Source organism: Botryllus schlosseri, chromosome 8 (assembly GCF_051294905.1).
Source record: "Botryllus schlosseri isolate E-star chromosome 8, Bs_hap1, whole genome shotgun sequence".
In the NCBI taxonomy this organism is placed as follows: domain Eukaryota; kingdom Metazoa; phylum Chordata; class Ascidiacea; order Stolidobranchia; family Styelidae; genus Botryllus; species Botryllus schlosseri.
Window position 1 is genome coordinate 24614979 of NC_137243.1, and position 13099 is coordinate 24628077.

General features: G+C 41.9%; 2 long non-coding RNA genes across 2 annotated transcripts; both read right to left on the reverse strand.

The window, feature by feature from the left end:
- Positions 1 to 335: 335 nt before the first annotated feature.
- LOC145444064 (uncharacterized) lies at positions 336 to 889 on the reverse strand. Its single transcript, XR_013916602.1, has 2 exons — positions 809 to 889; positions 336 to 440 (listed from the first exon to the last, which is right to left on the reverse strand). It is a non-coding gene; the product is annotated as an uncharacterized LOC145444064 (long non-coding RNA).
- Positions 890 to 8617: 7728 nt separating this feature from the next.
- On the reverse strand, positions 8618 to 9344 carry LOC145445315 (uncharacterized). The gene is made up of 2 exons (XR_013916954.1): positions 9150 to 9344; positions 8618 to 9090 (listed from the first exon to the last, which is right to left on the reverse strand). It is a non-coding gene; the product is annotated as an uncharacterized LOC145445315 (long non-coding RNA).
- Positions 9345 to 13099: the final 3755 nt, after the last annotated feature.

Here is a 13099-nt window from a genome sequence, read left to right on the forward strand (position 1 = left end):
GGCCCCGGCTCATGGAGCCTTTTCCCTGAAACACAAACAGAGCATAAGCTAAAGCTAATTTCAAATATGTAATATAAATTTCCTTTCTGCTGCCCTTTAAATTCACAAAATTCACAATTGCTTTTTCAGAAACTTGGCAAAGCACACATGAAAGTTGAAAGATTTTGGTCGACTGAAGGGGCGGTGTTCAGCTTTTCTCATAAACTGCAATCCGCTAAGGCCATAATGATACAGAGGATGGTATACGCAATGAAGACAAGACCTGGTGGTGATCCAAGTATCGCTGACCCAGATGTCGGAAATGCCCTGTGTGACTTTCTCAATAAAGGATGCTCTTGTGTTTGTGCTGTTTCATTTTATTCATGAGAGAAACTATAACTTGATGCACACTTGCACAGTTCCGCCTTTTCACCTTTTTCATCAGTATCCTCCATCTAGACCTGTGAAAAGATCAAGTTACACTTGCCTAACCTTGCATAACAAAGGAATGACTTGGTTGTAACAAAAAAATGAAGGCATAGGTGAAAACCAAATCATGGCTCGGATGATGTACGATGGCTTACCAGCCAGTTGGTACAATTTGAATTTTTGGTTAGTGAGTCAGAGCTAAGGACATCATTCTCTGCTGTGCTGCCACTATCAAAGCAGATGTTACTAAATCCCCTTTTCAGTAGGCGTATATGACGGTGACTAACTTACACACAGCATATCCATGGTTAGAAACTTGCCTTTGATGTAACAAATTTGGTAAGGGTCAAGATCACCTGCCAAATTAGTGTTGAAGTGCTAACGTTTTCAGGCAACTCACCCAATGCTGCATCATTTGGAGATGGTGTTCTATCTTTTTAGCCGTGCTCTGTTTACAAAACCACAGAAAAAAGAAGCTGACGACGTGACAGTGACTACGTATTGTGAGCATACAGAATATAAATCCAAGAATAATGCATTCCCAACACCATTAAAAAGAAGATCAAAATGCCGCAGGCATCTGACCTTGAAATACAAGCAGCCTGAATGAACAGCGCGTTACGGTAACTAAAAGTTTGATTGACAGCGTTCCGGGAACCCAGCTGCGCCATTCGTGTTCATACTCAGTCGGTCCCGTAAAAATCTCCGAAAATAAGCGCGTTCATACCGCCCCGAATCACCAGTGTTATGTTCACATAGAGGGGTTCCGGTAAACATTTTCGAGACATGTTATTCCCGGAACCCCGGTATGAAAAGGGCCTATGAGTCAAGGCAATAATTTCCTTGTCTGGGTCGCGGTCACCTAGACGTCTAGCGTCAGAGACAGTTTTTGCGAACCCGTCAAAACAAGTTGATTTTGTAAACTCGATTGCCTCGTATATCCGTGAAACAATTAGACCATGTTCTATATACCATTTTATCAATGTCGACGACAAAAGAATTTTCTGGCCATAGTACGAGGCAACCAACATACGCGTTGGTTTTGATAACAGGTTGTGATCAATAGCAAATTGCTTCATGTGGCCTTTCAAATCGTTACGTGAGACAAGGGTGTTTTTGAATATTGGACACAGTTCAGAAAAATATCTTTTCAAATGGGAAGGAGTGTAAATATCAACCAATAAAGCCCCGAAGAACGTTCCATCTAATACCATTTCAATCAACTTATGAGCTGTTAGTGACTTGTTGCGAATCAATCGAGGTCGAACACTGTTTATAAATTGAGCGATTTCGGAGTTTTCACGTTTTGAGATATCCCAGTGACATTCCCACATCGTGATAACACGATGCCCTAGGCTTCTGTAATATGAATGTACACGTTCTGTTCGTTCTCGACGCGCGGGGTCGTCATATGCAAAGCGGCATCTACTGTGAGAGTGGAAAAAACAACCCAGAAACGATAACACAACGCCTCGACCCGATGAGTCACGGTAGAACCCATCTGAAGGGTACCCCTTGGATCCTTTCCTTACTTCTGACCCGTTGAAAGCATGGTGGACATGTACACCATGAACATGAGAATAGTACTGTATCCATTCATGTGCTTTGTGACCAAAGGTAGGAGCAGTCTTGACCGGTTTAAATTTAGAACACTCGTTATCAAGGCTTTTCCAATGTATGGGATAGCCTGCAGGTGACGCAATCGATACTGCTCTTAAGTACATTGAATTGCAGTCCATCCCTGTTATATACTGTGTTATTTCCGCGTCTTTACCATAGAAAAGTTGTTTTATGCGAGTTTCCCCCCTTTTTTGATACCGATTAAAGATGATTGACGGGCCACCGACAAGATTTTCACGAAAAAGTAAAGCTAGATCTTTATGCTTTTCACTGAACAAGGTAAAGTACCTTGGAATGGAATTGAATATATGCCTCGAAACAACACCCGGCAGCGAGACAGCTTCTTTAAATATATCCACATTAAATTGAGACTTGAAAGAGTCGAATTGCTTTTCTAGCCCTTCAATGAAGTAGTGAGTGTCAATCGCATTGTACCATTTTAGATAGTCACGAAGCGATGTCATATTATGATCATTCAAAACCTTGAGGCAGTTTTCATAATCGGCTTTCGATATATTACAACGTTTTATCGAGCTATAAAATGACTGATGATTCGGGAGCATAGGGTAATCTAACAGTTCAATACTAGTTAGAAATTCATATGGAAAATGACCCTTTGCACCACTACATTTGAACGCTTTCAGATATTTTTCATAAGAAAAACCAGGTGCCAAGTAATTGACGATATCGAGGAAACGAAGCCTGTTCGTAGTTAGAGAGAGAAATGTGTTTCCACGCTTCAAAACATTCAACTTTTCATCAACGAAAAAACGCAGCAAGTATACTTTAAGAGAGTTCAAGTCGTATCTGCCACCATTAAAAGATATAACTGGTATTTGCCTTAGATAGCACATGAATTCATCTTGTAAACGTTCCAATGGTAAAGGCTTGTCCGAGGGGGTCTAATACTTTCATCACGGCGATTTTAGATTCAAACAAATCCAGATATTGACGGTATTCAACTAGCAACAGACTGAAGGATCGACTCTGAATTGCATGAAAAATCTCTACCATCTCTTCACACAACTGATTTGGGTCACCATTCGAAACAATTACCTGTGGTTCCAAATACCCGTCTACATTTGATGATATACTAACGGAAATTGGAGTATGCTTCCACTCGTAAGTCGTTTTGGCCGAGGGGTCGAAATCACATTGTTGAAACATACTCTCGATATCGAAGGCGATCCGATATTTGAAAAAACGTAAATGATTTGGGACAATTATGCCTTCAATCTCCATTCGTTCAAATACTGTCAAAGGTGGTCTATATATCCCGCCGGGAAATATCTCGACAGGTTCAGTCACGCAGTTGTGTCTGGTCAATTCATATTTAAGATTGAAAAATTTTCCACAAGATTCACAATGATAGCTTTCAAGGTATCGACTGATCTGAGTTATCAAGCAAGCATGAGAATTTTCGAGGTGTAAATAAACAGGAGTGCCTACATAAGTACTACGTCGGACAGCAATAGCTTTACCATCGGTCTTACGATAGACAGATATAGCTACATCAAACAATGTCTCGATGTCAGGCAACATCTCAAAAGTTACACCACCAACAACGTTCACACCATAAACCTGGGTATACTGTTGAGCCAATGATTTCACATCACGATCGAGTGAGTGTCCAATGCAACGAAATCACACAGATTATCATCATACCGATTACGATTTTTATCGTAAAGTAGTGTCAAGACACATTTCGATTTTGTAAGCCACAGTGGAAGTTTTACATCAGAACACCCTATCAATAACCGATCGCTAGGGAATACGTAAAACTGTATATTTGTTAGACAAACAGGTTGCGATTTAGTATCTGGTCGAGCTTTACGCAATACATCAAATGCAGTTTCCAAATTAATGGATTCTACAAATTTTTCAAACTGTATCAATGACGAAATAGCCAATGGCATATCCAGAACACGATCGATATTTGACGATGCATGAAAATAACGATATCTTAGAGTCTCGGTGTGGTATAGAATACAGCCATATGAATAGTTGACTTTAAATCTATATGATTCAGAGAAGAATATCGCTTCGATGTCCTCGCGAACAGCCGAGAGTTGACGATTTATAATCCGAATATTGTACACCACTCGAGATCTACCTATGTTTGCTACATACGATTTTATGGCTTGCCAGTTCTGTGTTAAAATTTCTTGACGTTCATCACCAATATCTGGTGGAAATTCATCTTCCTCACGGATACGGTGTCTTCTGCGACGACTCATCTGTAACATTGTATTCGATTTCAATTTCACACTCTGTATTCTAGTAATTAACGAGATAGTAATACTTACTTATATTTTTTTCTTGAAATCCTGAGATCTTTTTCACCTGGTAAGCAAAGAAACAACCTTCCTCAAGTTATGTTCACCAACTTGAGGTAGTAAAAACAGATCACTTACCGATGCAATAAATTCTTTGATTGAACTTGGTTCTTCTCTTTCTCTGTTTCAATGAAGCAGGAAAACATCACGTTAACACAGACTTTAGTTTTTGAATTAGATCAGTGTATACTTACACGTGTATTGGTAAGATGTCCACGAGCGCAAATTTCACATCCTCTCGCTGCGACGGCCAGGTGGAAAAGACGGATTTGGCTGCGTCGAGATTAATCTAGTGCGAGCACCATCTAGTGTTCACGATTTCCGATCGTTTGTAAGCCTATTATCTGTAATTTCATACACAGCACATGAACATTCACATTCACACAATAAATACATTACACTGAATCACAAATTATATTTCAAGGTGGTTCTAATTGTTAAGAGCTGGTTCAGGAATTGGTTGGTTGCATCGTTCAGTTGGTTTTGAATCTGCCAATAGCCGAAGCCAATAGCTTTTTTATTTCAAGAATGATTTTCTGCAGGAAAGGTTTCTTCTTTTTTGTAAGGGAATCAATTAAACCTAGAATCAGGCCTAGGTGTGGTCTGACCACTTCAAGAGTCTTGAGATGGTCTCGAATTTTGTTGGCGGTGTACAGACATATCTTCTCCTCTTGTCGTCTCCCTCTCGATGTCTTCGGCCGATCTTCACCCTCGCCGAGTTTCACCTGGTTAAGAACCAAAGTTTTTTGTTTCGATTTAGAGAGACATATCTTTTTACACGGAGGTGGACTGGTTTGTTGTGAGGTTGTGGGTACATCTCGCTTTCTAGAACTTGATGGTTTCTCGATTGGGATCTGTGGTTTTGGTAGGCCAGAAAATAACCTTCGAGAGGTCGTCGGTTTTTCAGATGGTACCGCGAATCGAACTCTAGATTTTGGAAAAATCTTACGAGGAGTTGCCGGTTTCTCAACTGGTAACACAGCTGAAGTTGTCGGTTCATCTGGAAGGGGTAAGTTCGAACTGGAGGTTGTCGGGTTGTCAACCGCAACTTGGTTCGAACCACGTGATTCCAGCCATGCCTGTAGTGTGATGTCACGGTGAGGCGGTTGGTTTTCGATAGTGGTCGTGGAATCACACTCAACGACCTCTGTCGTTGAAGTAACGAGGTCTTCGGGTAGGAGAGCCTCCAAAATATCCGCGTCTTCTTCAAATTGCAGTTCAAAAGAATTAGGTTCATACCCAAGGGTATTAAATCTGTTCAACTGAGCCTGGGCCATGATCAACACAAATTAAAATCGAGGTATACTGATCGACGGATGATATTCGGTATGAGCGAGTGGGATTTACCAGTTTACTGAGGACCTATTTATGCAAAACTACTTCCTCTTTCCCGCCATGCGCCCCTTCTTCCTATTTGGTATCGTATCACTCTGTTTATTATAACAACCTTTTATTCATTCTAATTTCCGAAGTCTGATCACTTAATTACCGTAATTTTTACAGTTTCTATTGTCAGTAACTACACAATATGGACTCAACTCATACCCGAGTGATTATAGAAAATTATCTACTTCACCATCACCATTTACCTGTCGCTGATTTGGGCGAAACAGAACAGTTGGTTCACGATATCGTTGATTTATACATATCGGATCAAATTGTTGAGAGCATCGAAAAATGTGATTTCACATCACTAACCAACGCGATTCTGGGATACGGTGTGGACTGGAATGGTGTTATGTGTATTGTAGCGATCGCAGCTATGAAAAGTGATGTTCATAATATCTCATTGTACACTAGGGTTGTTCAAAATTTGGAAAATGTTTGGAATTCTGCGTGTCCATCGCTTATTCTTTAGATTATTGTTAAAAAACAATAATGGGCTTGAAAGAAGCTCCCAGGAAAGCCGCTAACATTTGTCTAAATGCGTTTGAAAGTCGTTGTTGAAGAGTGGACGGGCAACCGACAGTAGAGGCGGGCAATCACGAAACCAGGGTTCTTGATTGGGTAATCGGCTAAGCTTCACTGATTACTGCAACAGCTGACTCGGATTCGGGAGCTTCGCTTTACTAAATTGAAAGTCTGTTTTGCTGAGGTAGAGTCTGTTAGTAGCGGTTGTGGTTCTGTACAAGCGCGTTGTGTGTTGATGAGTCCTTAGTAGTACTGTAACACGTGTTCTTTGAATGCCTCAGAGTCGATAGCAGTAGTTTATGCTTTGGAGCAACAATAGTGCAGTCATGGCAGAGGCAAAACGGCGAAAGATTGCACACATGCCGCAGCGAAGAACAAGATCCAAATCTGAGCAGTACTTGGTCGGATATACTTGCGATGACATCTGTGGCTCGAGATTACCTACTATACGAGAAGTAATGAGTTACTTGCTGCATCTGAAGGAGCATTATCCTCAGTCAACCCCTACTCATGAACTATGTACTGTGGTGGTGGATGATGTAATGACAGTGTGGAAAATGGCGAGAATTGCAACAATGCAGAAATCACATGTGGTGCGATCACTTCAAGTTCTGACTATGATGCTGATGTTGGACTTGGCACCTCGACCCAATCCATTGAACTGATGGCACCTAAAAATATTATGAAAAATACGCATGTTTCCCAAGCTCTGGATCGATTGCAAGTAACTGACAACGATGCAACGATGCTGATGGGAGCATTTATTAAGGCTTGTGGAGGAGATATAGCCATGTTCTCCCTGTCAAGATCTTCAACGAAGAGAGCCAGGGAAACAAATCGCCTGGAAATATCTCAGGACATTTTGGAAAAATTTGCCGAAAATAGACCACAGCATGTTGCCATTCATTGGGATGGAAAGCTCACAGAGGATAGATTAGGAAATCGATATGAAGCTTTGTCAATTGTTCTATCTTGTCAACCTCAATACTCGGAAGGAAAACTACTTGGAATTCAGAAGATACAAAATGCGGCAGGTCAGACACAAGCTGAAACTACTTTCGACATAATTAAAAAGTGGGATATACAAGATGCTGTAACAGCTTTGGTTTTTGACACCACAGCAAGCAACAGCGGCTGGAAGAAGGGTGCAGCGAAGATCCTTGAGGACCTTCTAGGAAAGAAGGTTTTTTACCATGTGTGTCGGCACCATGTGTATGGGCTAGTAGTCAAAGACGTCTGGAAATGTTTATTTGGAAAAGCAACAACCGGACCAGAGAACACATGGTTTGCCCACCTTAAGAGCTGGAGCAGTCTTGACAGAAAACGGCAATTCAAGACTCTGACAATTCCTATATGCTTTAAAGAACGAGCAGCAATGACAGTTGAGAACTTCAAGCTACTACTCGCCAGAAAAGATTTCTTCACAGGGGATGACTACAAACAATGTGTGACTAATGCTCTTGCTCTTCTCGGTGCAGATGGAGATATACATCATCACAAACCTGGTGCAACACACCATGCAAGGTGGATGGGCACAATTCTGTATGCTCAGAAGATGTTCATGTGGGCTGATCAGTTACATTACAAATCTGAAGAAGTGGAACTGCTGCATCGCTTCAATTTATTTTTAGTTCTCTTTTATATCCCTGCCTGGGTTGCTTCCAGCATCGGTCGTGATGCAGCCGGTAATGACTTGAGATTCATCCAGGACATGTTGAGTTACAAGGAACATGATGAACAAGTTTCCATAGCTGCTTCACAAAAGCTTTTAAAGCATGACTGGTATATCGTGGAGGAAACCGCTGTATATGCCTTGTTTTCGCCGACTGAAAGCAATGAAACCCGAGAAATCATGGCAAAGACGCTCCTACAGGTAGAGCGAACTTCAAGTTTCAGGAGAGGCCCGGTGAACACAGATGATGAGTAGCGGTACACAGCGTATAGCCAATGGGGGGTCTGGGGGGCGAGGCCCCCAGAAGTTCGGTTTATCACCCTATGAGGGGCCCATGACCAACGTTTTGGGGGAGGACTGACGAAGTGCGGTTACGGCCCTGATGACTAGAACAAGAGCCTTGTGTAATGTTAATGTTCTGCTTCAGTTCGACTCACAATAGCCAGAGCTTACTTCTTGAAAGTGTGCAAAATCGCACTTGAAGGGAATTCGTTTTCATTGCCAAGAACACAGGAAGACGTCTGCCGGTCGACATTAGTAGTAAGCCAATGCACCACGTCAAGGTTTCGACCAACGCATTGGTTTCCTTTTTTAGGTAGGGAACCTCAATGTGGATAGGCAGCATTTGCAATGTGGATAGGCAGCATTTGCCACAGAGAGAAAAAACTACCATACTAAAATAGCATATTGTTCATTTTTTTTTCAAGCCATCTCGCAAACTTTTGGAAAATTTGGAGGACTTTTTTTGCTTCTCATGCAATGCAAACTTGTGAGACAAGATGTTATTCAAGTGTCTCATTGCCTTGTCCATGACATCCTCAACCTCATTTAGGTCTGAGCCAGATTGAAGTGACACAGTATGAATTAATTTGTTAAAGAATGGATCACAGTGAATTGCGTCAAGTACCCTGAAAAAATTGATCTTTTTCAGGGGTTTTGCCATTTCTTTACTGTGGATAACATAAAAGCGGAGAACCATGCCATGAAACTATTCAGACAGGCTCTTCAATCCATCGACTTTCTTCTACATCACTTTAATGAGGTTTCCCGATGGCGCTGCAGATGTTAGGCATGTGGCAATTGCTTCGTTCGCTTGCTTAGAAATGGCTCCCAAAAGCACTCCACCAATATATTCAAGTATGTCTAAAAACATGTCAAAGTTTTTCCATGGAAAGGCAAAGTATCAAAGGCTATTTACTTACCAGATTCCTTGCTGTTGACTCCTCCAATCTCTGTGATTGGATCCTGTTCTTTACCGCACACGAGAGAATCAAACATCTTCAAAAGTAATGCTGAAGCTGGCAATTGCGGCAAACCCAGCAACTTGTTAGCTTGGTGACAGATATTAGAATAATGTTGATAAAATCCGTCAACACCAAGTTTGCAATATTCAGAATGGAGTTTAATTGTTTCACCAATGGAACAGCTTTGGTCATGGCTAGTTCCTCGAATGATGGGGCGCAGTCAAAGTATTTTTTAGTATTTACACAAGCCCTCTTCAAAACAGCAATTACAGCATCCTCAGATATATCCCAAGTACTGGTGGGAACTTTATGATTTTTGTAATGTTTTTTCAGAGCTTTCACAGTCGGAAAGGATGCTTCGCATTCCTCACAAATCACACCTTTCCAGTTATCGAGTCCTTCGAAACATTCTTCAATTTCCATTTCAGTCAGTCCCTCCCAGTCATCCCAAAGTGATGCAGCTAAATCAGTCATGATACCGATTTCTATCCGTGACGAAATATGATCTAAATCTGGCGAAAAATATAACAGAGGCTACACGGTATTATTCACTAGTCACAACGACTCGCCACCGCTGCCTAAATGTTGAACTGTCTAACTAATTCCGACGCAACTTCAAGAAATACACGACGAATCGCCTTGAACGCCATTGAAACAAGCACTGAGCGATCCTGTTTTGGGTGGATCCATCTGACCGTGACCATTCTGCCGGCTAACAATGGGAGAACAATCGAGTCGTCACTCCAGTCATACTCTATAGCAGTGATTCCCAACCGCGGCCCTGAGGGCCGCATGCGGCCCGCAGCTAGCCTTCTTGCGGCCCCCATAAAAATATTGAGAAATCGATTTATGGAAAAAAAAATATTTATAAAATACTCTTGCTTGGCTTGGAGTCTGGAGTTTTCCATTAGGATTGCAGGAAAGTTGTGAGTAGACTGCTAATATTACGTCACTGCTGTTTCAATGCAATTTGCCTTAACTTTCCAGTTGAACGGGCAGTACCTATAGATATAGGTATAGATATAGGTATTGACAGGACCGTAACTGCCGCACCTCGAGCCCCCCAATGGGAGGGAGCGAACTCGAAGGGGCCCCAAAATTATTTAGTGAATTAACATAAATTATAGAGTATTTTATGAAATTTTATGCAACTTTATCAAAGATTTTTCGCGCTGCGCGCGATTTCAAGTTTCCAAGTATCTTAATTATTGGGTACTCTTCGACCAAGATAAAATACGCAAGATTTATAGAAGTGGGCATATCGGCGTTGGCCAATACCGCGCCACAACGCGCGAAGACATATATAGTTTTAGGCCATATGTAACATGCGACTCCAAGAAGCGTGCCAGAACGATCGGCAGCGAGAAAACCTTGGCCGAAAAGGACTACCCTCACGCTGACCGAAAACTTAGTTATGTATATTCAAAATACATATAGGTTTAATTGACCATAGGCGCCTAAATGACTGGCGCCGAATGTTCCTGTCTTGGCAATCCGAACGTCACGAGACATATAGGCTACCATCCCGCAGGGAAGAATTATATGCCAGTGAAGAACTACCAACTTGAAATCGTGTGCATCTTTTAGTTTAGTATGTTTGGGCGATTCTATATTCCTTGATAGAGCAGACTGGAGGTCACGAAATAACAAATAACATCATGTAACGAAGTCGTACCAACGGGTCCACCCGTCCGAATATGCTTCATTATTATTTACGGGCCCTACAGTTTCCAAGACACCTCACTCAGCTCTACCGGTAAATCTGATTACGTGAGCAGAGAGGACAAGTAATTGATAGCAATATATATGCAATTCCCGATCTTATTGACCTATTTTATTTTGAATTATCGAAAATTTTCGCGCTCCACGCTGGCTCACTAAACGGGGATCCTGATTTCGTGGCAGAAGCGAACAACGGCACGAGGGGTCGGTTTATCACCCTATGGGAGCTCAAGACCTAAGTGTTTTGGGGGGCCTGACGAAGTGCTGTTTCGTTCCTGCCAACGGGTATACGCCCGAAGATGTTTAATTAATATTGAGTGGTCCTACCTTATCAAACACAACTCACTCGGCTCAACCGGTCAATCTGATTACGTGAGCAGAGAGAGGATAAAAATTGATGCCAATATATATGCAATTCCCGATTATATTGACCGATTCGATCATGAATTATAGAAATTTTTCGCGCTTCGCGCGATTAGTCGATAGAAGCTGCCTATAACGGACACCCGATCTAGATGATAAATAGCGGTAAACAGCCATCTAGCCTGAGGGGGTCTGGGGGCATCGAAGTTCTGTTTATCACCCTATGGGGGGCCAAAGAGAAACGTTTTTTGGGGGGGGGGGGCTGACGAAGTGCTGTTACGGCCCTGGGTAATGATAACTAATTTACGGATAGATGTGCGACAAGTGACTCGCGATTGAATACGCCGAGATGCGTACTGCTTAGCCGGCAAAAAGCAGCATAATTGGTAGTCCTATAGCTCGCGACCCAAGCGTCCGAAGAATTTGATATGTCGGTGTTCATCGAAAGCAAGTGTCGCACTGATTCCAAAAATACGGATCGGCAATAAAACTACTCCGAAATAGCCAGCAAAGGTTGATTGTTCTGAACAACGGGAGCGCGGCAACACAATGGCCAATGGCGTCAAGCGAATGATCGGAACAATGCCATTTTTCATATTTTGGTGACTATTTTGGGTTCCTTACATTGCCTTGGTATTCGTGCGGCCCCGGCCGTACTCTGAAATTCTAAATTTGGCCCTGCCACCGAAAAAGGTTGGGAACCACTGCTCTATAGTGTCACTCATCCAGTATGCGTCCACTGTGATGTAATAAATATGACTGTAGGTCCTACAGTAACGTTTATTACATCACAGTGAACGCATACTGTGTAGGACTAAGCGTTCAGTCACTGTAAATTGAAACTCTATTAACAAAGTAGCCTTTAGAGATGGGCTTAACCGATATTTCGCGGTAGCAGTTACAAACTGCTACTTTCGGATTCTTAACTGTGATTTTTAACTGCTACTTTAACAGTTATTTTTAAAGTAAAAATTTCTAAGCTTTCTTAACCCATTTGATCACGAAAATGCTGCAAAAATTCAAATCTATTATTTTCATGACTTACTGATAACTCAACTTTTAACTCAACAAATCAACACATATTAAGAAGATGTATGAAGCAACTATAAATTATAATTTAAAAATACAATCATGCTGATTCGATCAGCCTTCAATCGACTTCTCCGATCAGATACGATCTGACCGCACTTCGAGAAAATTCTTTCGCTCGGAACAGAAGTAGCCATCATACACATTTGCTCTTTTGCCATTTGGGACAGATGTGGATATACCAATTCCCGATTTCTCCAAAATAGCAGGGGGTCACTTGTACGACAAACAATAGTATCATTCATATATTGCTGCACTTCTACAATGGCTGACGATTGTGGTGTTCCTTTTCTGACGTCATTTGAGGTCCGTCGGTCAAATTCGCCCCAAAGTACATCATCAAAATCAACAGAATTCTCATTATGTTGATGAGCATCATTATCGGCAAGTGCAGCCTTACTCCTGCGACATACTTCTGCGACGAGTCCCTGATACGCCTGATCGTATGCATTCGTCGAACGAAATCCATTGCGTTTAAATCGCGGATCCAACAGAGTAGCACGAGACAGAATTGGATGACTTTCCATGTTTGCGAAACGAGCGTTAAGGTTCTCAACCAACGATTGCACCAATTTCTTCGCCAACTCCGACTTCAGCGTTGGAGTTATACGATCACATGCTGATCGAAGTGCGTTCGCAAGCACAATGATCTTGGAGATAGTTACAGCCTTCTCAGCAGAAATTTCCTTCGTTACATAGTCAAACGGCTGCAAAATCCTGCATAGTTCGGGTAG